Source organism: Antechinus flavipes, chromosome 1 (genome assembly GCF_016432865.1).
Source record: "Antechinus flavipes isolate AdamAnt ecotype Samford, QLD, Australia chromosome 1, AdamAnt_v2, whole genome shotgun sequence".
Taxonomy (NCBI): Eukaryota; Metazoa; Chordata; class Mammalia; order Dasyuromorphia; family Dasyuridae; genus Antechinus; species Antechinus flavipes.
The window spans coordinates 496,078,722-496,106,691 of NC_067398.1; the positions used below are offsets into that span (position 1 = coordinate 496,078,722).

Genomic DNA, 27,970 nt, shown 5'->3' on the forward strand with positions numbered 1-27,970 from the left:
ATCATATGATAATTGTTTTGTTCTTAATATGCTTAATATTAATTATTTTATTCATGTTAAACTATCCCTGTATTCTTAGCATAAATCCAACTTTGTCAAAGAGAATAATTTTTTGATAGATTTGTATTATTTTCAGGATTTTATTTAAAATATTTTCAGGAATATTCAATAATTGTATCATCCAATACTCTTTTTTTCTTTTCTTTATCTTTTCTTGGTTTCAGTATGAGAATGTTTTTCTCATAATGGAAATCTAGTAAAGTGCTTTCTTTCTCAATTTCTAAAAACAATTAAAATAGTATAGATTTTAATTGTTCTTAAACATTTGATAAAATTTACCTATAAATCATCTATTTATTTTAGATCTATTTATCTATTTATTAAATATAAATAAACATATTTATATTTAAATATAAAATAAAGATAAATCATCTATTTATTTAGATAAATCATTTAAACTTAACAGGGATTTCTGTCCCCCACTTTCCATTTTTAGATTATTCAATTTCATTTCCTGACATTGGATTACTATCTATTTCATGTTAAATTAATTAATTTAATTACTTTTTGGATTTTGTACATAATTCTTCATTTCTTTTAAATTCTCAACCTTATTGGCATAGAATTGTGTATAGTAGCTATTGGTTAATAATTGTATTTCTTTCTTTTATGACTTTAACATGTTAGTTATTTTGCTAATATGATTCTTTTCTCCTTTTTCATATTGGGTAAAAGATTGTCAATTTAGTTAATTTTTTCCAAAGAATTAGCTTTTAAATTTAATTCATTACTGTAGACTTTTTGTTTTCCTTCTTTTTATTCATCTAATTTTCAAATTTTCTTCTTTTGTGCCTTTTTGGGGTTGATTTTCAAATTATTAAAATTGCATATTCAACTAACTAATCCTCTTTTCTTATATATATGTATAATTTTTCCTTTCAGGATCACATTAATAGCACCCAAGGAATTTCAGGTTCATTTCATTATTAGCACTTGCTTTCAAATAACCATTCATTGTTTCTGTGGTTTGTTCTTTGATAAAATCATTACTCTGGATTTCATTATTAAGCTTCATTTATTTCTATAATCTTTTTGCTTATGTCTCCTTCATTAACTACTATTTCTATTGCATTTTGGTCTACAAAGTATGTTTTTGGCATTTCCCCTTTTTGCATTAATTTGTTCAATTACTATGTTAAAATATACAGTCTATTTTTGTAAAAGTGCTTCATGGTACTAAGAAAAAATATACACACATATAATATACATATATAACCTATATTGTTTAATATTCTCATTAAAAACTTAAGTCTTTCAGCCCTACATTTTCCAGGAATTCATTGAATTCCATATTTACCTTTCTGTTAAATCTATCTAGCTCTGTAAGTGGAACATTAAAGCCTCTTGCAACAATTATGTTATTTTCTATGTCTTTTTTGGTAATTCAGTTAACTATTTTTTAATAAATCAAAATTCTATGCTCTTTAGTGCATATATATGTATATATTTAGTTTTAATGTTTGCTAACTGATGATAATTTCTTAAGTATAACATGGCTTTTCTATTTGTTTCTCTTAATATTGAGAATTTTTATTTTTGCTTTTTCTGGTAGCATGAGTGTAACTCCTACTCAAAAAAAAAAATTGATATGTTGTAAACTTTATTCCAGTCTCTCATTTTTATTCTTCATGTTTCTGTATTTTAGATATATTTCTTGTATGTATGAAATTTTTGGTTTTTACTTTATTATCTGTCTTGTTACTTTCATTGGATCAAATTGTTTAATCAATTCACATTTAAAGTAATTATTATTAGGGTTGTGTTTTTCTCCCCTTAAAGTAATTATCTCCTTCCTTTCAGTCAGGACATTCATCTTATGATTACTGCCTGTCCTATTTTGATGCTATTACATTATAATGATTTCCCTACTTTCTCCCCATTCTCACTTGACTGCTTTTGCCAAGCTCTTTACATTTACTTACTCTGTTTAGTATTCTTTCTTCTGCAACTTGGGATTTGTCTCTGGGCCAAACAGTCCAAGGGCCAGGTCTGTTCCATTTTATTGTTCCTTGCTCCCAGTGTCTCTGTTACTCAGAAGAGGTTAGGCAAATTTTTCTGCTATCAGGTCCAGCCCCAACTGATTGTGTTCTCATTTTAGAGGGCCAGAGATTAATTCCTAGTTCCATTTAACAAATTAAGATTATGTTAGCTTTTACAAAGAATTATTTATTTTAAAAATATAGTAAAAAAAAAACAAATGGGGCTCTTTCTATATATCTTCAAAGCATAATCTCTACCTATGTCACCTCAGTCTTTGAGGAGAGAAAGGATTCCCATGTAGAATTCCTCCTAACATATTCAAATCCACTGGTCTAAGATCCTTGCTTATCAGAATTTCCCTACCGGTCATAGTGTAAGATTCAGCATGGATTCTTGGATTCCCAAGTCCTAAATAGCTCAAGCCAGTAGGTCAAAGATTTTTCTTCCTTCAAGTAAAACCTAAAAGAAAAAAGGAAACATGACAAAATCTCAAGTTTATTCTTGAGAACACATGGCCCAAGAATAGAGGAGAAGAGGATCCTCTCCCCTTCACACAAGGTGTTGTTACTTGCATGAATGAAAAGATACTTTGTCCTTAGACTAAATGAAGAAAAGAAAAGGCAGATAATGCTTAATCATGTAGTTTTAAAGATGCCTATTGCATCTAGCCTGTTGCTATTCTAACAATGTAGCCAATATAAAGGGATTGCTTTTCCAACTACAGTAGGCCAACAAAGGATGTCCACTCATGCCAGTTTTCCTTTCACCTAGAAGCAGGTGTCCCCACTATTTTCCCCAAGTGCAAAACTCTGTCTTAGATGATTTTGGCATTTGCCCATATCCATTATGCTTCCTTCCTTCCTTCCTTCCTCCTCTTCCTCCTCCTTTTTTCTCTCCTCCTCCTCTTCCTCCTCCTCTTCCTTCTCCTTCTTCTTCTTCTACCTCTCTATTTCAATTTATCTGTCAATTTCTTCTGGGGTTTTTGCATTTTCTCTTTATATATTTAAGCAAGCGATTGAAATTTTCTCCTGCTCTCCAAACCATATTTATAGTCATTTTATTTTCCTAAATCATTTCCCAAGAAGTTTTCTATTGTGTTCTTTTCATTATTTCTCTTCCTTTCCAGTCCAGACTTCATTTTCTTTTCTGATTCTTTGGCAAAGGTCTTTTTTTATTCTCATGGTGATTATTAGAGAAATAAAGCTTTTGAGTTTTGGGTTTTATCTCTTTTTTTTGTCTAATGTCCATGTTTTTTACCTTGCTAGACTTTAGCTTGCCTTCCCTTTTTTCTACTATGTTTTGCTCTTAGAAATATTGGATCAGAAGGGATGCAATGTCATGATGGAGCAGTATTGTGGGATAGAAGTCCCTTCATTTTCCAAATTCTGAAACCCATTCCTTTTTCTCTAGCCCATGATCAGTCTCCAATATTAAGACCAGATTATCAGCCAATCAGTCAATCAATAAGCATTTATCTAACCATCCTTTTGTTTTTTAATCAATAAGCATTTATTAAGCACCTACTGTGTTTCAGGTACTATACTAAATGCTAGGAATACAGAGACAAAAGCTAAATAGTTTCTTCCATCAAGAAGCTTAAAGATATTCTCCGAGCAGATACAAACCTTTCTCAGAGAAAGTAGTTTCTTAATGTGTCAATTCTCCTAGACACAATTCACCAAAAGATCTTTATCTACTACTCTTCTTTCCTTTCCCTGTTTCGTCTACATTTCTCTCTGTGTCTCTGTCTTTGTCTCTCTATCTTTGTCTCTTTCCCTATCTCTCTTTTCTCCATCCCCTCCCCATTTCTCTTCCTCCTCTCTGTCTATGTCTATCTCTGTCTCATTTTGGAAGTTTCTTTCTATTGTTCCACAATCTCTCAACAGTCTACAGGATTCTCTCTTTCATTAGGTAATATTGATTCATTTTGCTGCATATAATAATGTTTGCTCAAAGTCATTTCCTTTTTGAAGTTTACTTCTTCCTTCTATCATTATGATTCTCCCTCATGCTTTATTTACTTGTTAGCTATTGTTTTTTGATGGTAGTGGGGGAAAGTTTCCAGGTTCCCTTTCATCTTTGGGAATCCTCTTCATTCTTAGGTCCCTCTCCTTTGCAGCAGTGGAAACTGAATCCTAGGACTGGGCAATTGAGTGGCCTCAATTTTCTCATATTGGAGAATATGAGGGAGCCTGATGTGGCTAGTCAGGATCCCTGCCTGGTTAAACTTGCTAAGAATAGAGAACTAAGCCTAATTGGTTTTTCAGTATACTTTCCCTCAGATTCAGTTCTCATTCTTCGCTAGGCTATGGCTCTGAATATTCTACTTCTGTTCCACCCTGACTGAAACTTTTCTTCTTTTTCCCTTCCAATTTCTATTCCTTTTCTTTTTTCCTTCATGTGTCAGGATAGAATCAATATCTACCAACTCCCGTAGGGAATGGAAATAGAGCTTGGTTTGTTGTTGTTGTTTACTCAATAAGTCATGTCTTACTCTTCATGACCCCATTTAAGATTTTCCTGGCAAAGAGGTTGGTTAATTGGGGTCATTGCCATGGGAGATGAATCCTTATAGCCAGGCTGTCAGTCAGAAGTATGTAAGCTTGCTTGTACTCACAGCCAAAACAGGAATGGCAATTGTGGGTAAGAATGCATAACAAGAGTTCTAAATTCTCTCATTCTTGACATTTTTACTTCATAAGGGCATTTTGCCTTTTTATCTTGAGGATTCAGCTGTAATTACTCTATGTTTAGTACATAATTCCTTCTCTACCTCTAAGGTTGTGGGGAGAGCCTCTTTTTAGCCATCATGCTGGCCATGTTGCCATAAACTTTTGTGTTACAGTACAATTTTCCTGAATATGAATTCTTTTTCATTCCATAGGCTATAGATTTCTGATGGGAATAAATCACTAATTACTTCTTAAAATGAATGGTGCTTTTTAAAAAATTCCCCACAACTTGGTACTGTCCACACAATAGGTATTCACCAAGTACTTGCTTTGCTAAATTAAATTAAACTGGCTGTTTGGCATTATATAGACAAGGTTCTTAATAACTAAGTAAACTAACCAGATGTTTTGGCATCTATCACATAGCTACAACCTTAGATAAATCTACTGAATTTTGATCTGATAAAGAACAGAAGCCTTTTCTGAGCTGTAGCTTAATGAAAACTAGAGACAAGCTGAAAAACTGGAAAAATGAAACTCCAAAGGGGCATAATTCTATCTGTGTGACTAGTGGACTCCATTCAATATCTTCTCTCTTCTTAACTCAGTAAAGTCACAATATTTATGTTAACACTAGTGTTTGATAAGTGTTTAGATATACCTAGAGAGTAATAAACCATGAACTTAATATCTAAGCCAGATCTCAACAAGACCAGTTCATCAACATAATCATACATTAGCACGTCTGAGGAAAGCTGTTGATATAGTGCCATGACCATAAATCATAATAATTATGGCTAATGCTGGGAATATAATATACATATTGTACCACATAGGCATTAAATGAATAATAACTAGAGTATAATAGCCAGAATTGTTTAGTCGTCTCTCACTCTTTATGATTCCATTTGGGATTTTCATGGCCAAGATATTGGAGTGATTTCCTTCTCCAGTTCATTTGACAGATGAGGAAACTGAGGCAAATGGAATTAAATGTCTTGTTCAGGGCCACACACCTAGAAAGTGTTTGAGATTGGATTGGAACTCATGAAGTTGAGTCTTCCTGACTCTAGATCTGGCATGCTAATCACTGCACAACCCACCTGCCTAGGGTACTACTACACTTTAGTAATAGCTTTAGGGGTAGAAGAACACATCTGGGACTGTTCACTGGACATGAAATATGTAGTCTCTACCCTCACTGAAGTCTTATTAGAGAAAAGAGTATAGTTTATCACGGTCCATGCTACAGTCAGTACCATTATCTATTTGTCAAGATGACCTACCTTTTGTGAGATTTAAGGAACATTGGGAAAACTCCAGAGAGTTTTCAACAGCTCCACTGTGGGGATCTGGTATTCCATCCTCTTTACCAGAAGTAGCCGGTGATAAGACCTTGAATCTGAAATCAGGAAAACCTAAATTCAAATTTGTACTCAAATACTTACTAGCTATATGATCTTGGGCAGGTCATTTAACCCCTGTTAATTCCTATTATTAGGGATAATAATAACACCTGCCTCACAGGGTTTTTGTGAGGAAAATGCTTAGCATTGTGTCTAGATACATAATAATCACTATATAAAAATGTATTTCCTTCTCCTTATTCCTTTCCTCAATATTCCTCCAATATGATTGTGGCCATATCACCCTTTGAAGAAGAAATCACAAGCATGAGCTGTATGTCTATTTTCCCAAAAATATCTCCGTAGTATTCTATAGTTAGGTTCAGTGCTGCTTGGCAACTTAACCTTAAAGTAGATTAAAGTGAGGACTCTAAATGGTGATAATATGTTCTGATCAATTGACCTAGAGCTGTATACATGATTTTCAATAATGAGTACCCATCATCCCATCTCTTATCTTCAAGAAGAGGGCGTTATTTGGAGGGATATAGGTAGAGAGATGTCTGGATTCATGATTTCATCAATGTGGCAAACTCTCAATGTAGGAATTATTTTCAGCAATACAAATCACCAGTTATCTGTAATTTGTATTCCTAGGGAACAGTCTAGGGGCACTGATAGTATGAGGAACTGACCTCTGGTCATCCAGCTATTATGTAGTAGGGACAGTACTTGAAGTAAGATCTTTCTGATTACAAAATTAGACTTTTATCCATTAAAATTATCTTATGTGGCCTCTCATTCATATCCTGATGAGTGAAAGAAGCTAGCTGCATATATACAGGCATACCTCAGGGATATTGTGGGTTTGATTCTAGATCACCATAATAAAGAAAATATTACAATAAAGAAAACATGTCTATACAGAATCACATGAACTTTTTGGTTTCTCACTGCATATAAAATTTACCTTTACACTACCCACAATTTATGAAGTGTGCAAAATTATTATATCTAAAAAAACTATATGTATTTTAATTTAAAAATTATTTTATTGCTAAAAATGCTAACTAACATTTGAGGTTTCAGTGAATCATAATCTTTTTGCTGGTGGAGGGTCTTGCCTCAGTGTTGATGGCTGTTGCCTGGTCAGGGTGGTAGTCACTGAAAATGAGGCTGTGGCAATTTCTTAAAATAAGATATAGTGAAATTTGCCATGTCAATTGACTCTTTCTTTTATGAAAGATTTTTCTGTAGCGTATGACACTGTCTGATGACATTGTAGCTATAGTAGAACGTCTTTCAAAATTGGAATCAATCCTCTCAAACCCCGCCATTGCTTTATCAATTAAGTTAATACAACGTTCTTCAATATAGTTGTATCTGAAGGAATAGGGAGGCCTGAGGAGAAGGAGAAAGACAGGGACCAGCTGGTCAGTGGAGTAGTCAGAGACCATACCATTTATTAAGTTCACTCTATTATATAGGTGAGATTCATGGAACTGCAAATCAATTTTAATAGTAACATCAAATAATATTGATCACAGATCACCATAAAAGATATAATAATATTAGTGAAAAAGTTTCAAAGAGAATTATCAAGATATGATAGAGAGACATGATATGATCGTGTACTGTTGAAAAAATGACTCTGTCAAGCTCTGTCAACAAAGGGTTGCCATAAACCTTCAATTAAAAAAAATTTAAAAGAAAGAAAATGCAGTATCTGTGAAGCTCAATAAAACAAAGCACAACAAAACAAGGTATACCTTTATCTTCTTGAAACATGATAGAAGTACACACTTTTAGCATATCATACCATTTAAGGAAATTCATTACAAAACAGACTATGATAAGATGGCTAATTTTTAGTCAACATATAGTATTAATGTGAAACCAATATTATATTACTTTATCCAAACTTTTTTGTGTGTGAAAAGTCATTTACTTTCTATAGGTTTAGAACAGGGCTTCTTAAACTTTTTCCCTTTTTCACCCAAGAAATGTTTATATGATTGGGCAAGTAGGTATGCAAATCAAACATATACTGATAATAAAACATAACTTTGCAACCTCCACATTCAGTTATGAGCCCCAATATGGAGTTGCAACCTACAGATTAGGAAGCTGAGGTTTAGAAGATAATATTGAAGGAAATCACACCAGGAAATCCCATGATTTCATACACAGGTCCAAATTACTTTAATAACAGCAGTTTTCTCAGAAGTGTCCACAAATAGAAAAATAGTAAGGTTAATGGATATATTGACTAATCCATATGTAATATTTCTTTTCTACCATTACTCAACCCTTTCCCAGATAACTTTAGTCAGCTACCTAGGGAGAACCCTGGCATTGACATCTACCACACATTCTTAGGAACCTATTCTCTCCCTAATACATATGTATAATTCCCACTAACTTCATTAGTTATTTGGGTATCAATAAGAGGCTAGGCAGGCAAGATAGCAATGAATATGTGTTATTGTGCATGAGTCGTTCTTCCCATAATCACTCTGGTCGTTATTTTCTTGGTGAATTAATACTGTGTCTTACTCATCTTGTGTTACTTTCAAAACAACTGGCAGAGACATGTGCTGACTAGTATCCATTTTTTGAGCTGAAAGAAATATTCTCTCAGGAAGTAATTATAAGAAGTCTTTCACTATCTACAAATAGGCACATTCAGCCAGGAGCATTTTTGAAATACTAAAGGTGTCCTCAAGTTGCCAGAAAAACTCAAGTGAGATAGTTTCCTCTGAGGGACAAAGCTTCTGGAACCATGAATCACTTCTGTTTTCTTGGCCAGAGGAGTAGATTAGGCTCTATTTAGAACTCTACCCTGCCCCACCCCATTGCCCATCCACCCAGACCTCAGTGGAAACCAAAAGAAAAAGAAATGGACTTTTGTATGTCTGTTTTGTGGAAGCATCTTATCCACTATTATTTTTATATTAATTGAGTTTGTTCTAGTAAAGATCTGTAACCACACTAGGACATTTGGGGGATTGGAGGAATTTTTGTTCCTCACTAAAAGTCTTGCTTTTATTTGTGCTGTCTATAACCATTTACTCATAGAACAATTTACTGAGGTAATTTTTAGTAAGACCAGAGTAGAGAATTCAAAATAGAGTTTAAATGCTTTCTAGAAATGAAGGAGCACCAAATTTGGACATCAGAGAACTTGGCCTTAATATCCAGTATCATCAGGGCATTTAGATGGTACAATGAATAGAATGCAAGGCTTAGAATCAAATACTGTTTCAGTCACTTAACTAGCTGTGTGATCCTGAGCAAGTCATTTAATCTTATTTGTCTCAGTTTCCTCATCTATAAAATGAGTTAAAGAAGGAAATGGCAAACCATTTCAGGATCTCTGCCAGGAAAACCAAAAATGGGGTCATTGAAATGAACGAACAACAGAATCTGCTCTATACTTCCTTTGTGACCTTAGGTAAATAATTAATCCTTCTGGGCTTTCATTTCCTCTTTTGTAAAATGAGAGATAAGACCATACAATCTCTAACATTCCTCCTGAATCTAACTTTATAATCCTATGAATTCCAGTAGGAAAAGAAGGTTTGTACCTTTCCTTGAATCTCTTCAAGTCTCAGAATAATATTTTTTTATTAAAGCTTTTTATTTTCAAAACATATGCATGGGTAGTTTTTCAACACTGACCCTTGCAAACCCTTGTGCCCCAAATTTTCCCCTCCCCTCTCACTCCCTCCCCTAGATAACAAATAATCTATACAAATAATCTGATAGCAATATGAGTGTTAAACATGTTAAAATACATGTTAAATCCAATATATGTATACATGTGTATACAATTATCTTGCTAAGCAAGAAAAATCAGAACAAAAAGGAAAAAAAAATGAGAAAGAAAACAAAATGCAAACAACAAAAAGAGTGCAAATGCTACATTGTGATCCACAGTCTTCTCTTTGGGTTATCACAAGATCTTTAGAACTGGCCTCAATCATCTCATTATTAAAAAGAGTCACATCCATCAGAATTGATCATCATATATTCACCATGTATAATGATCTCCTGGTTCTGCTTATTTCACTTAGCATCAGTGCATGCAAATCTCTCCAGGCTTCTCTAAAATCATCCTACTGATCATTTCTTATAGACCAATAATATTCCATAACATTCATATGCCATAACTTATTCAACCATTCTCCAATTGATGGTCACCCACTCAGTTTCCAGTTTCAGAATAATCTTAATATCCACAAATCATTTAATGCAACTGTCAAGATCACAAATCAGGGACATGCTGGTAAAAATTTAATAAGTGGCTTTTTGAAAGACTAGAGCAATACATCTCAGTTTTAGGATTAATCTATGTTTAATTAACAGTTTATCACTTTCTTAAGTCTAAGACAGTCAACAAAATAAAAATAATAAATCAAGTCGATTTGTAGTTTTTGTCAGTTCTAGAGATATGCTGTCACTGAAATTTTAACAATCAATTCTTACAAACTGGTATGAGCCGGTTCTAGCATACAACTGCCACTAACCTTTCTCCTGTTTTCTAACATTATAGAGATGAGGTTTCAAATAAGCAATCTAATGAATCTGGTAGAATGTATTTTCTTTGTATTTGTATTCCCAAATTGGAGCCCAGTGCCTAGAATATTTTGTTGCTGTCCAGTTGTTCAGTCATGTCCAAAATCACAAAGATGAGTCTTCCTAACTCTAGACCTAGCACTCTATCCATTGTGCCCCATATCTGTAGCATTTGAAGATTAGCAAAGATATCTGCCTACAACAAATAACCTAATGAGGTAAAAAAAAAAAAAATGCCTAGTATACAAAAAGGCTCTGTGAAAAATCCTAAGAAAAAGAAGATAAATTTCCAACTCTGGAGTTTACAGATATTGAGTATTCCAAATTCTAGGTCTTTATCTGTCATTAGATTTCCAGGACATGAGAAGCCATGCAGATGTTATTTTTGCCCTTAGGACCTCTAAGTGCTACATAGAAATACTCCTAGACTTAGTCTCCCAATTCCATGCTTGTAGGAGGCCATAAATATTCACTAGAGAGAAGGGGAATCGAGGAAACAAATTAGAATTCTGGTCCTCTGGCCAACTGGTGCTCCAGAGGGAAATTTTGCACCACACCCTAAAAACTCATCAGTGGGAAAGGAAATAAATGGATTCCTGGGTTCTCTAAAGCTTTGCCTTGGGTTCTTCAAAATCCAAAAGTGATTTTCACTGATAAGAGCAGTGAGTATTGGGCACATGTCATAATGTCTTGATGTTGGACAAATCCCTTTTCTTTCTTGCTGAAGCACTGCTAAAATATAACTGATGAATGGGGAGGAGATGGAGAAAGAGCTGCTCCATTGTTTTCTTCCTTAAGACTTGGCCAAAGGATTGTTTGTATTGCTCATTTATCTCCCTCTTTGGCCCACACAGAGCTCTGTCTAGCCTCCTAAGTTTCCTAAGTTCCTAGTGAAGCATTTAACAGGGCCCATGCAGGAAGTGAGGCCATGCTTTTTTTGGCAATTGAGGTCAACGTTTCTCCTGGGGTAGCAGCCGAAGTTTATCAGTAGGTTTAGCCTTTGCTCTCTAAGACCAACCATTATCTCAACTCCTCTTTAAAAAATAATATAAATGATTATGCTTGGAAAACGTGCTGGCAAGTAAGGATGGAAAACCGTGATATGCCCTCCATGGCATGTGGGTTCGCTCCTCAATCTGACAGCATAAACAGAAAGCCAGTGGTGGTAGTACGTCATAAGAGGCACTTTCCCTTCCTTCCGTGCATGAAACCCAAAAGACTTCTTGGAGTAAATGAAGATAGCAATAAAGGGAGAAGTTATGTTTTATTAATGGAAGCTGACAAAATAAATTATTGGGACAAGAAACTCCTGGGCTCTATTGGCTTTTACTATACTGAAAATGCAAAAGCTCTGTACTAGAACATAGGTCAGACCTGGCCAGAGGTATAAGTGTTAGTCTTTAATCTGAAGTCTTAGCATTCTATTCATTTTAGTGATTGCTCTCTGGCACCAAGGAAACATGCAAATAAGCCCACATTCCTTGTAAAGGGAATATGTAAAGACTAAATCATTGCTAATTCTAATGCTTTCTTTTCCTAAACTCTGCTTATCAAAGTTCTACCATAGATAGAGAACTAAGAATTGGTCCAGATATTCTGGAAAATAAATTGAAACTCTGCCCCCAAAGTCACTAATCTCTACAGATCATTGACTCAATTATACCACTAGGACTATTCCCCAAAGAAATCAAAGAAAAGAAATGGACCCACAGATACAAATATTTATATGGGCTCTTTTCTTAGTACCTTAAAGCCAGACACTAAAGGGGTACCTAACTTACAAATTATGACTAAGAAATGTAATGGAATATTATCGTGCCATAGAGAATGATGAAATGGCCAGTTTCACAGGATACCAGGGAAGACCTCTGTGAACTGATGCAAAGTAAAGTGAACAAAATTAAAATACTATATGTAAGGACAACATTATAGACAAAAACAATTTTGAAAAAACTTTAGAGATATGATTGATGCAATCATAGACCAAGTCAGAAAAATTAAGTTGAATCAAGCCACCTACTTCCTAACAGAGAGATAATGGATATACAGAATGAGATATACATTTTAGACATGATCAAGGTAAAAATTTGTTTTGCTGGACTACACATGTTTGTTGTTCAGATTTTTTTAAAAATGTGCATTAGGGAAGGGGCAGGGAGAGATAAATATTTGTTTTAAAAGACAGAGAAGAAAGAAGGAAAAGATACCTGTGCTATTGAAATCTAGAAAGTCAGAAGCAGCTGCACATGACTGAAAACAGCTGAACATCATCATCATTTATATTGGGGCCCCTAATTGTGGGTATATCTCATAGCTCTATCCTGGGTTCACTTTTCAACTCTTTCTATACCTTCTCAGGAACTTCATTGGTTTAACAAGAGGGAGAAGGTACAAGTAATTATTAAGCATCTTCTATGTGCCAGATGCTCTATTTAGTGCTTTACAAGTATTATTTTGATTCTCGCTACAATCTTGGGAGATAGATGCAATTATTATCTCCATTTTATAGTTCAAAAAACTAGACATATAGAAATTAAATAACTTGCCATGGTCACACAACTAGTAAATGTTTGGGGCAAAATTTGAATTTCCTGGCTCCTAGACTCTAGCTCTATCTGCTGTGCTGGCTATATCATCTCTATGTATATGATTCTCAACCTCTGTGAGAAAAAAGCCTCAGAACTTTGCCATTTCCAATGCCAACTACCAACACTGAAATAGGCAAAGCACCTTGAAAACTGGATTAGAGGTGGAATTTATCAAACCACCACCTCCACATTACCCATCACCTCCCCTTGGTCCCCAGTGGAGAAACCTAAGACTGCACAAAGAGTAACAGTGACAGCAATGACTCCAAAACACTAGCCCTACCTAATCCCTATAGTTATTAGCATGGAAAATAATCCTTGGGAAATATATGCTGGCACCTACCTCCTCAGCAGCCACAACTTACTCGAAGACCCAGAAAAGAAAGCTCTTGCCAGTAAAATCATGGATGCTACAAAATGGATTAACAATGAAACCAGAGATGATGGTTTAATCAATGGAAACAATATTTTTAAAATGTTTTAAAATATCGTCTTTATTGCCACTTACACCCTAAGGACCATGAACCCTTTTCATCTAACTTGTAACTGAAACTTCCTATATGTTGTCTCTCTCTATTCAAATGTGACTTAACCTCAATTGCCTAAAAAAGAGAGAGAGAAATGAATGCTGAAAGCTATCTTTACATGTAATTGAAAAAATAAAAAAAATTTAAATACATGTTAATGAAGAGTATAGAGAAACTGATATGTTATTAAAAAGCACAGATTTAATTCAATTCAGTAAGCTTTTATTAAGTTCCTAAAATGTGGAAGGCTTTGTGTCAAGTGCTGGGGACAAAAAGAAACAATCCCTACCCTTAAAGAACAACTTGTACCCTGCCCTCTGGGAGCCATTTCACCCATGATACCTGCCATCTCATTTACACTATTGCTTTTGTCTTCCTTTAAGGCAGCAAGCACACTGCTTTGATGTTACTTCCTGCTGACCTGTGTACCTGATACTCTGTAATACTCTGGCTGTCTCCTTCCTTATTGATGTATTACAAAGTAGCGATTATGTGCCTGTTTCAGTTTTCACTATTGCAACTAATGTATATGTGATCACTGTAGCACTTAGTTATTTAAAGAGCCTGCAATGCAGAAAGAAGAAGAAATATTAGGAGAAAGCAAAGCCATTCCTTTTTGCCAATTCCTTTTGTCCCTCTGCCCCATTCCATGAGCTATGTGTACAATCTGTACCAAATACAGGACTCACACTTCCTCCATGGTTGATTGAAAAAGAAACAGAGCTAAAGACAAACTTGGTGGTCAAAATATCAAAGTGATGTAATATAGCTTCTAGGGGAGACAGTGATATAATGTGATTTTGGGGTCCCTTGAACTTGGGGTTTCTGTTCTAATGAGTCCTTGGCTTTGGAATCTGTCTCAAGAAACTGAGAACACCCAATCTATCTGAAGACCACCCTTAATTCATCTGGAGATTACTTCCTAGTCTTACCCTCAGGTCATAGAATTAGCATATCTATGATTGAAAGCTGTATCTCCTTGCTTCAGTCTCTTTACTGGATTCTCTCAGAATTCAGTCCACTTAGTTATGGCATCATATTCCTTTTAATAAACTTGGCCCCTTGACTAGGAGATGGGTTCAAGCCTGCAAATTCTTTTGAGACACCTTGTGATATCAGTCTGGGACTCTTGGGTCCCTCTTTTCAACCTCAACAACACCAATGATGTTGAGGTCCCCTGACCTTTAGGGGCTTCTGTTCCAACAATCTATCTGATTCTAAAGTCTTCTGGCCTCAGGAATAGGTTCAAGCCTGCAAATTCTTTTGAGACACCTCGAGGCATCTCTAACTACTGATCGGTGATTCCAAACTTTTGGGGTCCCTTTCCCAACCTCAGCTAAAACTTATATCTCTCCCACTGGCATCCCGTACTAAAGAACAGTGCCAGAACCAAGATGGTGTAATCAGGATTTAGTCTGAATTCTCAATTTAGAGAGTGCCGGAATTAGAGGCCAAGTCTTTGCCATCTTCAAGCAGCATTAAAAAACAGCAGAACTCAGTGCCTAGTAAATAAAAGTAATTTGTTAGAAAAACAAACTACCAGGTAGTGAATTAAATTCCTCTTCTTCTATTCCACATAAAACTATCATATGAGTAGAGGGGCCTCCCAATGATTATCTGAAGATGGTATATTGGGGCATCCATTTCCCCCATACTTTGTATCATTTGCTCTAGGCACAATTTGTGATCTTTGTCCTGGGTACAAAAAAGTCCCTACTTTCAGCTCTAGCAAATATCTTCCTACACTGGAACCAAACTTCATTCTTCCAGTAAGTCTTTATAGAGATCTGCAAGTTTAATGTACAGTAGCTTTTTTTGTTTTATCAATTATCCTGATGCCTGTATTGCTTTCTTGGGCATGCAGAGCATCTGGTTAAAAATGGAATGCAATTCAAATAATGATCTCCTTATTGGGGACTTGAGTCATATAGTTTTTTCCCTTTCAGAAATATAACAGGAACCACTGGGAAGCCCCCTGGTGTCCTGGTGGTTTGTGCCTTCAGTCCAAGTTCCCTTTATTATTACACGTGACTGTATTTATATATAATCTATTTCCACCATGTTACTGGAAAGGCATTTAACCAGCTGCCAACAAAGCAGATTTCCCACCCTGCTCCATTACAATCCATGAAGTCAGTTGGCAGGGATTATACCTCAACCCAAAGAGCTGATCCCCATTGTACTCCCTCTGGCTCTTTCCTAAGTGACCCATTATTCACTATGTGTTAATTTGATGTTCTATGTTGAATCCCCTGTCTTATAGAATTATCATGATGCAGTCTTCACCTCTTCCCCACTCAAAAGCAAAGCCAGCCAAAACTTTCCAAATTAAAAATCACTAGGATCCCCTCATTCAGGAAAAGGAAGGGACTGTGGGGATATGAATAAACATTCTCTGAATGCTTCACCAGGAACTCTGTTTGACTCTGAAAACAACATCATGATGCCATAGAGAAAAGCAGCCCAACCCAGAAGGAAAATCAATTTTCACTAATGATTTTGGACATGCGATTAGCCTTGGGTTAATTATTCATTTTCATGAGAGTTTGGATCTATCACACTGATATGTAGATATTGGACAGGGTCTTAGCACCTTTAACCTATATTCCACAAATATACTTAATGGCAGTTTTAACTGCACATGCAAGACTTATCAGTCTCTTATTTGATCATTCAATAGCATTGAGTTTAACGAAAATTTGTTAATCACTTCCTACTTGACAAGCATTGTGCTAAGCAAGGGAGATACAAAGACAAAAATAAAATAATCCTGTTTTCAAAAAGCTTTCACTCTACTGGGAGTATACATGTTCATGGAAAAATAAATATAAAATATGTCTGATTTGCAGGGTGCTAATGAGGAATCAAGAGAGGTAGTTTTTCTGAAATAGCTATTTAAAGGAAGTTAGGCATTCTAAGAGATGGTTGTAGTCTTCTTCAAAAGAAATCCTATTGAGATCCATAAAAGTCTGCACTAGAATATTCCATGAGGAGAGCTCTCAATGGTAGTAAAACAGAATCAGTTCTAGTGCAGCTGAAAGATTTTATTTAAATTTTACTTCACCTCCAGCATATAGCACCATATTTTGTAAACAACTTTGTCCCACTGCCAGGGATACCCAGCTCTTTGGGGGTTTTTTAACAAAGATATTAGTGGGGGTTGCCATTTCCTTCTCCAGCTCATTTTGCAAATGAAGAACTAAGGCAAATAGGCTTAAATTACTTGTTCAGAATTACACAGCTAAGTGTCTAGGACAGGATTTGAACTCAAGAAGAAGAATCTTCCTGACTCCAGACCCAACATTCAATCAAACCACTGTGCTACCTAGCTACACACAATAAACATTTAGTAAATAATGAATGAATTAGAGAATGAAAGTTCTGGTTCTAACCAATGAACTCTGTAATCTTAATTTCTCTTTTTAACTTTTACCTCAAGATATCAGTATCTGCCATGATTGCCTTATTTTGAGAGTTAAGGGAAATAATGTATGGAAGAGAGCTCTGAAAACTCTGTGACTTTTATGTTTGTTCATTTAAATGGGAAGATGTTAAAGTTTCTTCTCAGAACTATACTTGAAGGCCTGTATTACCTTAAAAGGGAGAAAATAGGGACTTTATTAGTATGGAATTCTTAACAGGAACAGAATAATGTTTGATCAGTGAAGGTGAATTAAGTGAACTTGTGTTTATCATTAAAATCTAGGCCTAGAAAAATTAGGATGTGCCACCTACTTCATCCTCTTCTTTCAGTAAAGATCACACTTTCAGCCTATTAATAGACAGTAACTAGGTGGTGTAAGTGGTTAGAATTCAGGGCCTGGAGTTAGGAATACTCATCTTCCTGTGTTGAAATCTAACCTCAGACACTAACTAGCAGTGTGATCTTGGACAAATCACTTAACTCTACTTACCTCAGTTTCCTCATCTATAAAATGAACTTGAGAAGGAAATGGCAAACTCCTCCAGTATCTTTGCCAAGTAAACCCCAAGAATATGACATGATTAAACAACTATTGAAAGAAGAAAGTCAACAATTTCCTCCTACTACTACCCCATGACATGACTGAAATCATGTGTCCCCTGACCTGAATTCATTCTAGTTTCTTAATTTAGCAGTAAGTAAACCAATCATGATAACAATGGGCATTTATGCAGCAATTAGTATTTATGTGATCCTGACCAAATCATTTAACCTATCTGATTCAGTTTCCTCAACTGTAAAATGGGAATCAATGATATCTAACGCTCAAGATTGTTGTGAGACTCAAATAAAGGAATAATTTTCTACTTTTTATTGTTTTCTTTTTCTGGTTATACGTGTACATTAATTTTTAAAAATATACGTGGCTATATGAATCATGTTGGGAAAGAAAAATCAGAACAAAAGGAAAAAACCACGAGAGAAAAAAAAATAAAGAAAAGGGGGGAAAAGTGAATATGGCATGTGTTGATTTACATTTAGCCTCCATAGTTCTCTCTCTGGATGCAGATGGAATTTTCTATCCAAAGTTGATTAGGATTGTCTTGGATCACAAAATCACTGAAAAGAATCAAGTCTTTCATAGTTGATCATTGCCCAAACTTGCTGTTACTGTGTATATTGTATTTCTAGTTCTACTTATTTTGCTCAACATCAGTTCGTGTAAATATTTTCAGGACTTTTAAAAATCAGCTAGCTCATCATTTTTTTAATAAAATAATATTCTATTACTTTCATATGCCATAACTTATTCAGCCATTCCCCAATTGATGGGCATCTTTGCCACCATAAAAAGAGTTACTACATTTTTGCACATGTGGGTCCTTTTCCTTTTTTTATGATTTCCTTGTAGTAGCACTGCTGCATCAAAGGGTATATACAGTTTTATCGCCCTTTGGGCATAGTTCCAAATTGCTCTCCTGAATGGTTAGATCATTTCACAACCCCACCAACAATGCATTAATATCTCAGTTTTCTCACATCCCCTCCAACATTTATCATTATCTTTTCTTGATATCTTAGCCAATACGAAAGATGTGAAGTGGTACCTCAGAGTTGTTTTAATTTACATTTCTCTAATCAATAGGATTTAGAACATTTTTTCATATGACTATAGATGGCTTTAATTTCCTCTTCTGAAAATTTCTGTTCATATCCTTTCACCATTTATTAATTGGGGAATAACTTGCATTCTTGTAAATTTGACACAGTTCTTTATATATTTTAGAAATGAGACATTTACTGGAAATTGAGTGGATGCCCCTCAGTTGGAGAATGGCTGAATAAGAACTGGTATATGAATATTATGTAATATTATTGTTCTGCAAGAATTGATCAGCAAGATGATTTCAGAGAGGTCTGGAGAAATTTACATGAACTAATGCAAAGTGAAATGAGTGAAACTAGGAGATAATTATACACAGCAAAAGCAAGATTAGATGATTAATTCTGATGGACTTGGCTGTTTTCAATAATGAGGTGATTCAGACTATTTCCAATGGTCTTGTGATAAAGAGAGCCATCTGCACCCAGAGAGAGGACTGTGGGAATTGAATGTGGACCACAACATAGTATTTTCACGTTTTTGTTGTTGTTTGCTTGCATTTTGTTTTCTTTCTAATTTTTCCCTTTTTGATCTTATTTTTCTTGACATTTTCATCATGTTTTCATGATGTTTATGAAAATATGTATAGAGGAATTGCACAGGTTTAACATATGTTGTATTACTTGTCATTTAAGGGAGGGGATGGGGGAAAGAGAGGGCAAAAATTTGGAACGTAAGGTTTTGTAAGGGTGAATGTTGAAAATTACACATGCATATATTTTCAAAATAAAAAGCTTTAATTTAAAAATAAAGCAAAACCAAAAAATTAAAATAAAAAAGAAATGAAGTCTTTATCAGAAACATTGGCTATAAAACTTTTCCCAGCTTTGTATTTCCTTTTAATCTTGTTTGTGCTGGTTTTGTTTGTACAAAACCTTTTAAATTTTATATAATCAAAGTAGTCCATTTTGCATTTCATAAAGTTCTCTAGTTTTGTCTTTGGTCATAAATTCTTCCCTCCAAAGGGGATCTTTGGATCTGATAGATAAACTATCCCTTGCTCTCCTAATTTGCTTATGGTATCAACCTTTATGCCCAAATAAGGTATCCATTTTGATTTTAATTAAGCAATATTTGTAAAGTGTTTAATTAGCACAGTGTCTGGTATGTAGGAGGCAGCTAACAAATGCTTGTTCCTTTCTGTACCATACTTAACATGTATTCTAGCTTTTGCTTAAAGACCTCCAATGAGGGAGTAACCTTCTACCTCCCAAGGTAGTCCATTTCACTCTTTACCAACTCTAAATGTTAAGAAGCATCCCTTCCCTCCTCCTGCTCCATCCCTTACCTCAAGTCTAAACTTATAGCTAATAACATTAATTGTTGTGATATGGGAGCCACCTGCCAGTGGCTGCTAGAGGTCTAACTCAGACCTGTAGAATGGATCTATCTCTTCATGTGAGAGGATGATGATGATACAAGGAGACTGAGAGGTAGTTGTGTTGTCTGACCTCTCTCCTCTTCCCTCTTGCCTCCATTTCATTTCATTCCCAATACACAAGGAACATCTGGGAAGGCTGCTTTTCAACTCCTTCAAGTTTATGATTCACAGCTGTGGAGTCTCTCTGACAACTGACCTGCCCCTTCACCTAAGCATGGTCCTTAACAATTAATGACAATAGCTAGCATTTATATAGCTCTTTGAGGTTTGTAAATTTTTTTACAAATATGATCATATTTGCTCATGGGTGGCAAGTACTATCATTAAGTCCATTTTACAGATAAGTAAAATGAGGTAAATAGAGGTTAAATGACTCATCCAAGGTCACACAGCTCGTAAACATCTTGCTTTTTTGCAAATTCTTTGCTTTCCAAATCTGACAAAAGAGATTCATTACCTCTTCTTCATTACAACACTTCAAATACTTAAAGATAAGCACTATATAAACATCTTCCAAGTCTTCTCCAATCCTAACTCATGATCTTCACAGGACTTGAATTTGAGGTCCTACAAAATCTGGGCTGACCTCTTCTGAAACACCTCCAGTTTATCAATCCCTTTCTAAAATGTAGACTTGGGAACTGAACACACTATTCCAGATACCAAAGGTATACTAATAAATATTTGACAACCAGCTCTCTGAGAGAAAAAAAAAGTTTAAGTTTAATTTGCATTATTAACATTTTTACCATCACTTTCTGAACCACCACGTCTGAACAATCAGCTAAACAATAAATCAAGCCTTATTTTGCAAGTTTGTCATTTGCCAATTTTAGATGTATAAATGTTCCCACTGAAAATTTCACAATAAGCTCTAACAAACTAGATCAAACTGATTCCAGCATACTCCTGGCATCAATCACACACCTTGAATTTTACTACACACCCTCTACCCAGATATTTTTTAGAAGAGCTGCTGTCTAACCATGTTTCATCCATCTTCTACTTTGGGGACTGATTTTTTGCGCTCCATGTAAAAGACTTTTCATTTATTCCATTTTTTTAAAAATCTGACCCAGTGTTCTAGCCAGTCAAGTGATCTTCCTGAATTCTAATTCAACAATTAGATATTTTTTTGCCTCCACTTAAATTAGCACCACTCCTCAGTCAGAGACACCCAGATTAATTTAGTCTGTGATAAGTTTATCAGTTCTTTGTCCTTATCCTTTTATCAGTGATAAACTGTTAAGTTTGTCAGTTCCTTTTCTGAAAGCAAGTTTTAATGAAGCAAAACTGAGCAGCTGAGAGGCAACTAGGCAAGAGGTATAAGAGAGGCAGAAAAAATTAACAAAAGTTTAAGTGTGGAAAAAAAAAAACAACTTTGTCTTCTTCACAATTTTTAATTGGATTTACCCTAAAATGTCAAAGAAAGAAGGGTTAAAAATTCTAATATTGGCTGAAAGTACCAGGATTACTCAATGTACCAACACTAATCAAGTTATATAAGAGGTAGGGATTTGTGGAGAAGTTTGCCATTGTATGTATCTAAAGAAATCGGTTTGTGCCTCATTTTCCCCATATGTAAAAGAGAGGAAAATAATGATTACCAAAATGTAATATTTGTTGGGTACCAGTTTGAACTGATATTTTATTTAAAAAAAAAAAAGATAGTTAAAGCATTATGCAAGCCAATTCAAGTCTACTCCCAAGCTACTATAACAGCTTGCTAACTGCTCAGTAATCTTTTTCTCACTCCCAGCAATTCTGCACATTGCTACTAGAGTAACCTTAATAATCAGCTCTGATCATGTTGCTCCTCTGTTCAAAAACTTTCAATAACTAGAGAATAAATTTCAAACTCTTATCTGACATTCATTCCCTTCTATAATCTACCTCCAACTCATCTTTCAAGCTTTAACTACATCATTCACCTCCCTATTCAATATTTTGCCAAACCAGACTAATCACTGCATTCTGAATTCTTCCTGCCATTTCCCAACTCCATTCCTTTGCCTAAAGTCCCCATTCCCCCAGAATCTTTGCTCCCCATATCCCACCCCAAACCTTAGCCATTTATTGAAATCTTACCATTTTCCAATATCTTTCAGATGTGAACTCTTTCTCTCATCCCCACCACCAGAAGTGATTCCTCCTTCTTTGGACCCCTAAATACACATTATTTGTAACATTCCTTGGTCACTCACCATTCTCTTAAGTTCTGTACTCATGTTTCAGACTTTTCACTACAGTGTAAGTTCCAGGAATACAAAGACTGTACCTTATTCATCCTTATCGCCACAGTACTTAGTAGCATGTCTTACACATGGCAGGCAATATTTGTTCAATTTGTTGTTGAAGTTTGCAAAAAAAAAGAATACAAAGCTATTTGTCTTTAAGAATTAGGATTTTTCAGACTCAGCTCAGAGATAGTAAAAAATAAAATAATAATAAATTTATGTAGCACTTTACAGTTTGCAACATTTTTATATGATATCTCACTTGATCGTCACAACAATCCTGGGTAAGAGGTGATATTATTATCCCCATTTTATATTTGGGTAAATTGAATAGACAGAGGTTAATTAACTTGATCAAAATCACATAGCTAGTAATTGTCTGAGGCAGGTCTTCCTGACTCCAAATCCAATGTTCTATCCACTGTGTCACTTAGTTTCCTAGATTTGGATTAATTATTACTGATGATTTCTATTTAACCATACAGAATGAAAGTGCCAAAATTACCATCTCTATAATCCAGCTTTTGATTTTTAGCTTCTTTTTTTCTGAGATTTACGCATTATAATTTTATTTAGGGAAAACTCATTCAGAGTAGATCTTCATTTACACCATGCAGAATCTTTTCCAAGAGTCATTCACTGCCAATACTTCAAATGAGAGAACTTGCCACTTTTAGTTAAGTCCATTGCCAAAAACCAATGTGATAGAGCTATATTTTGTTCAGAGTACATTTTCATTTTTGCCTCCAGTCCACCATGTGTGAACCAGGGAATATATTCACCTACTCTGCCAGGGTGTTGAAAATTAATTAGTGACTGTTCAAAGGTGCCTTGAGTATGAACATGTTGTGTAAAGGTGTCATATTAGGGTTATTCCATTCTCCACTCACTTCCAATTATACTCCGTGTGTGTGGTATGGCCAAGACACCAGATCCTTTTGATTTCTAAAGGCCTTTGACTGCAAAACTAAGCTTGACATCATAACATACTGTATCATTAGGAGTCATTAAAGTGTCAGCACCTTTCCAGGGATTTTACACATTATAATGACTACATAATAGAGCTCTGGCCCAGTCATTCTGAAGTCCACATTCCACACTAAAACATCAGAGCAAAATGAGAGTCACCAGAGAGTAGCAGAAGTGCCCGGGAAGCCAAAGAGTTGCAAATTAGCATGGAGAGAGAAGGCAGGGAGTTCTTGGAGAAGTTTGGTTTTACTGACACTTCTTTCCCCATCATAGTAGTAGATCAATTGGACAGTTCCCGGCTCTTATTTACTTCCTTCTCTTTTTTATTTCACAGTATTTCTAATCATGTGGCTGCCAGGAAATCAAGCAATGGCATTCCCATATAGAAAAGGCTAGACTACTTTGTTTAGGATTATACATTTCAGAACAGAGAGCCATTGGGTCAGATCTTCTGCTGGCTTTGGAGCCGCCTGCAGAATAAAGGAGCAGGGGTCAGGCAACTCAAGCTGCCTTCCTGGCTTGACTCAAAATCCCCGGTTGCACCATTTCTCAGTCTCTTGGGGTGATCCTATAGAATGTGCCCTTCTACTTGGTAAATGATGGTAAATGCTTACTGAAGAGCATTCATTATTAATGATGAGTAAGGGAACTCCTGCCTCCTGTGGCAGAAGTAGATACATTTGCTCTGTATAATTGCCCTGTAGAGTTAGCTATGTGGTCATTCAGAGAAAATAAATTGCCCCTCTTCCCATAAGAGTCTCCCTAAGTGTCATGGGAGAGCCAGAGAGAGGTTAGTTGCTGAAAGGAATCTCTTAAAGAAGCTGTCCGAGAAAGAAGTAGAGGAAGCCAGATGGCAGCAAGTTTGCAAGGAATACTGAGGCTTCGGGGTGCTTTGTGAATATGTGTATTTAATAGCTGTAAAACTTTTCTGCTGGCAGACAGCTTTGCTGAATGAGTGTATAGCATGTTTTATTTATCAGCTGCTATCAGTGTTAGTTCTTCAGAGAAAGTTTCTCCTTTTCACTTATAAAAAGGAAAAGGAAAACAAACAAACAAAATTTTAAAGGATCAGAGCTAGGAAGGGATTTTGAAAGGTTATTGAATCCAAACTTCCTCATTTTACAGATAAGGAAACTGAGGCTCAGAAATTTTAAGTGTTTTGCCCAACAGGATACAAATGAAGTTAGGTTTCCTTACTTCTAAGATAGTATTGTTTCCACTGTACAAACTGCCTCCCAATTAAATTTTCTGTATAAGTGCTATCTAGAAAAGTGAATCAATAAACATTTATTAAGCACCTCCTATATACTAGGTACCATGCTAAGTACTGGGAGTGTAAAAGGAGGCATAAAACAGTCCTTACCCTTAAGGAATTTATAATTTAATAGGATCTAAATGTCTGAAAAGGCAAGGGGTATGAGGAAGGAGCAAGGGAGTCCAAAGGAAAATATCTACTAAAAAAAATAAAATGGCATGTATTTGTTTTTCGTAAGGGCAGTCATTTCACTCACTTAACCTTTAAGAAAGTAAATCATCTAAATAAGGATTGAAACGATAATTACAAAAATTGAACAATGGGTCCTCAAATAGAGAAAACCCCAAAGATCTAAAGTAAAAAGGGAAAACTTTGGATTTTTAGCTTCTTTTTTCTGAGATTTATGCATTATAATTTTATTTAGAGAAAATTAATTCAGAGTAGATCTTCATTTACACCACACAGAATCTTTTCTAAGAATCATTCACTGCCAGCACTTCAAATGAGAGAATTCAAATGAGAGAATAAAAGATACTCATGACAGGGCAATAATTAGTCATAAGTGAGATTGATAATTTATAGAAGAAGTGTCTCATGCAGTCCATAATGCTCCAAAAGCATTAAAACATATAAGTGGGAAATATTTTTTAAAATAAATAAAAATATAATACAACATAGATCATGTTAATTTTGTAGTTTTCTAAGTCAGCATATGGCCCACAAGACTGGAATCTGTTTCTATTTTGGTTGACAGTACTGGTTTAAAGAATACTTTCCAAGAAATAATCCTTCTAGCAGTATGAGTTAAAGACAAAATTATAATATTATATTCCATAAGGAAACAGACTATATTAAATGCAAACAATGTCTAAAACATATCTTAATTACTTTTTTTGTGAGGCAGTTGAAGTTAAGTGATCTACTAGGGTCACATAGCTAGTAAATGATAAGTGTGTGAGACAAGATTTGAACTCAGATCCTTCTGACTTTAGGGTAATTACTCTATCACCTGTAACATCTAGCTGTTATATTGTTATAAGAGCAACCATGAGCAAATAAATTATTTTGACTTTTTATAAACACTCAAATTAACAAGAGCACATGAAGAAAGATGTCATATGCATCCAGAGAAAGAACTGATAAAAAGAAGTATGTATAGAATAACTTAACATACCACATACACATATACGTACTTTTTTAGATTCAGTGATAGCCATCTCTAAGGCAAGGAAGAAAGAAGAGAAGAAAAAAGGAAGGAAAGGAAATTTGCTTGATAATTTTCTTGTATATTTGAAAGGAATAGCAATTTGTGCATTGTAGATTTACAGTTTTACCTGCAATCAACTTTTTTACTATTATAGAAATACATGTCTTATTCTATAAATTAAAAATAAAATATTTTTTTAAAGTTACTTTCAAAGTCCCATGACCACCAACTGCAAGGGTTTTTCAATTTCTGACACAAAAATAGCCAAAATAGAATAGAACAGAGCAGATATTAGCAAAGATGCAGTCATCATGGAACTTGTTCTATTGAACAGTCTTTCCTACACAGGTTTTTTAGGTATTCTGTGTTTAAGACATCTACTAGACTCCTAAGAGTGGGAAAGAAGTTGAGGCTAGGCTGCCTTGTTAGGGATATTGGCAATATCTGCTACCTTTTTATTGCTAACTCATTGTTCTTCCCCCCTCTGCATTGTGGTGATAGCTGAAAATTATGAAGAGTTGTTAGGAAAACTAGCAATCTTCTCCTCACAAGGAAGTCAAAAGATACACATAGCATGTTCTGACCTTTGGTCTGTCTTTCTATATTCATAATGAAAAGAAAAATATCCAGAAAGTTTTCTGTCTCCATTTAAAATGAATGTAATGTAATTAATGTTAAGTCAAAATTTCTGTTTAAAGCTCATTATTGTCAGACACCTCTATTATGGAATAGTTCACCCATCCAGATAGAAAAGGGAAAAAAAAAAGAGTAATGGTCGAGATTGTAGAAAGAGTGCATCCATCCTGACTCCAAGAGAGCTCCCTTGTTTTTCCCTGATTAAGAGAGGTAAAGTATTGCTCAAGGGAATCAAGCTCTGTTAAAGCTAGGATAAATTGCCCTTTCCAGAACACAACAATCTAGAAACTCTAAACTTTCCTTGACCATATTTCATTTCATGGTGGTCCAGTCCATACCATGACACCTCCCAGTTTCTATGATTTTGACCCAATTTATCAGCCATTTCTCTCTTTATTCCTCCTGTCAAACTTGATAGCCATCATTAATCTCACAATCTATCCTTGCTCCTTCTACTGAGGCAGCTAAAACTTCTGCGTCTTTAGTCACATTTCCTAGTACCTGTTATGTATATTTTCTTTCCAGCAGAGACTCATTCCAAGGAGAAAGTCCCAGAGATCATTCTGCTAAAGCCCAGGTGAACTGGATCCACTTTGTATTGCTATTTTAGCAGAGTTATGTTTGCTATCAATCAACAAACCTTTATATTAAGCATTCTACGGTGTACCAGGCACTGAGGATATGAGCACAAAGAACAAAAAAAATCTCTACTTACAAGCAACTTACATTCTATTAAAAGAAGGAACAAATGCATGTGTATGTGTGCAAACACATATAGAAATAAAGATAAAATACATAAACATAAATAAACATAAATTAATTAAATACAAAGCATTTGGGGAGCATCAGGAGTTGGAAGAATCAGGAAAGGTTTCACATGTAAGTGAAAAGTGATACAATGCTGGAGACTCAAAGAGATGAAAAAGCCTGGAGGGCAGAGAATACAAAGGGAAGGAGGATGAAAAGTTGTGGGAGGAACAGACACAAGTCCAATTTGGCTGTGTCATTGTATGCATGAAAGGGAGTAATGTATAAGCCTGAAAAGAGAGGTTGGAGTAGTTTTTTTAGAAAATAGAAACAGTATAATTGACTGGATTGCACTATAACTAATAATAATAATAACTTCTAAATAGTGTTTAAAATTGACAAAAAATTTTACACACATTATCTCATTGGATCCTCACAAAAACCCTGTGATGTAGGCATTATTATTATTATTTCCATTTTATACTTGAGGAAACTGAGATTGAGAGAGGGAAAATAGACTTGCCCAGTGTCACACCATTAATAAAGAAGTAAAATTGTGAGCTGCATTTCTCGTTACTTTCTTCCATCATTGAAGTCAAATTAAGCTTAGCTTCTGGTTCCACCTTTATAGACCCATCTCCCTCTGTTCCTCTTACCTGCAGTCATCATTAGACATTACCTAATATGTACTATAACTAAC

General features: G+C 35.1%; 1 long non-coding RNA gene across 1 annotated transcript in view; it reads right to left on the reverse strand.

Moving 5' to 3' along the window:
• Positions 1-483: 483 nt before the first annotated feature.
• LOC127543959 (uncharacterized) overlaps positions 484-27,970 on the reverse strand; it is an 86,369-nt gene continuing 58,882 nt past the window's right edge. The window contains exons 2-3 of the long non-coding RNA XR_007949350.1: positions 5,999-6,114; positions 484-2,499 (exon numbers count right to left, since the gene is read on the reverse strand). This is a non-coding gene — a long non-coding RNA (uncharacterized LOC127543959). The remainder of the gene's footprint in view (positions 2,500-5,998; positions 6,115-27,970) is intronic.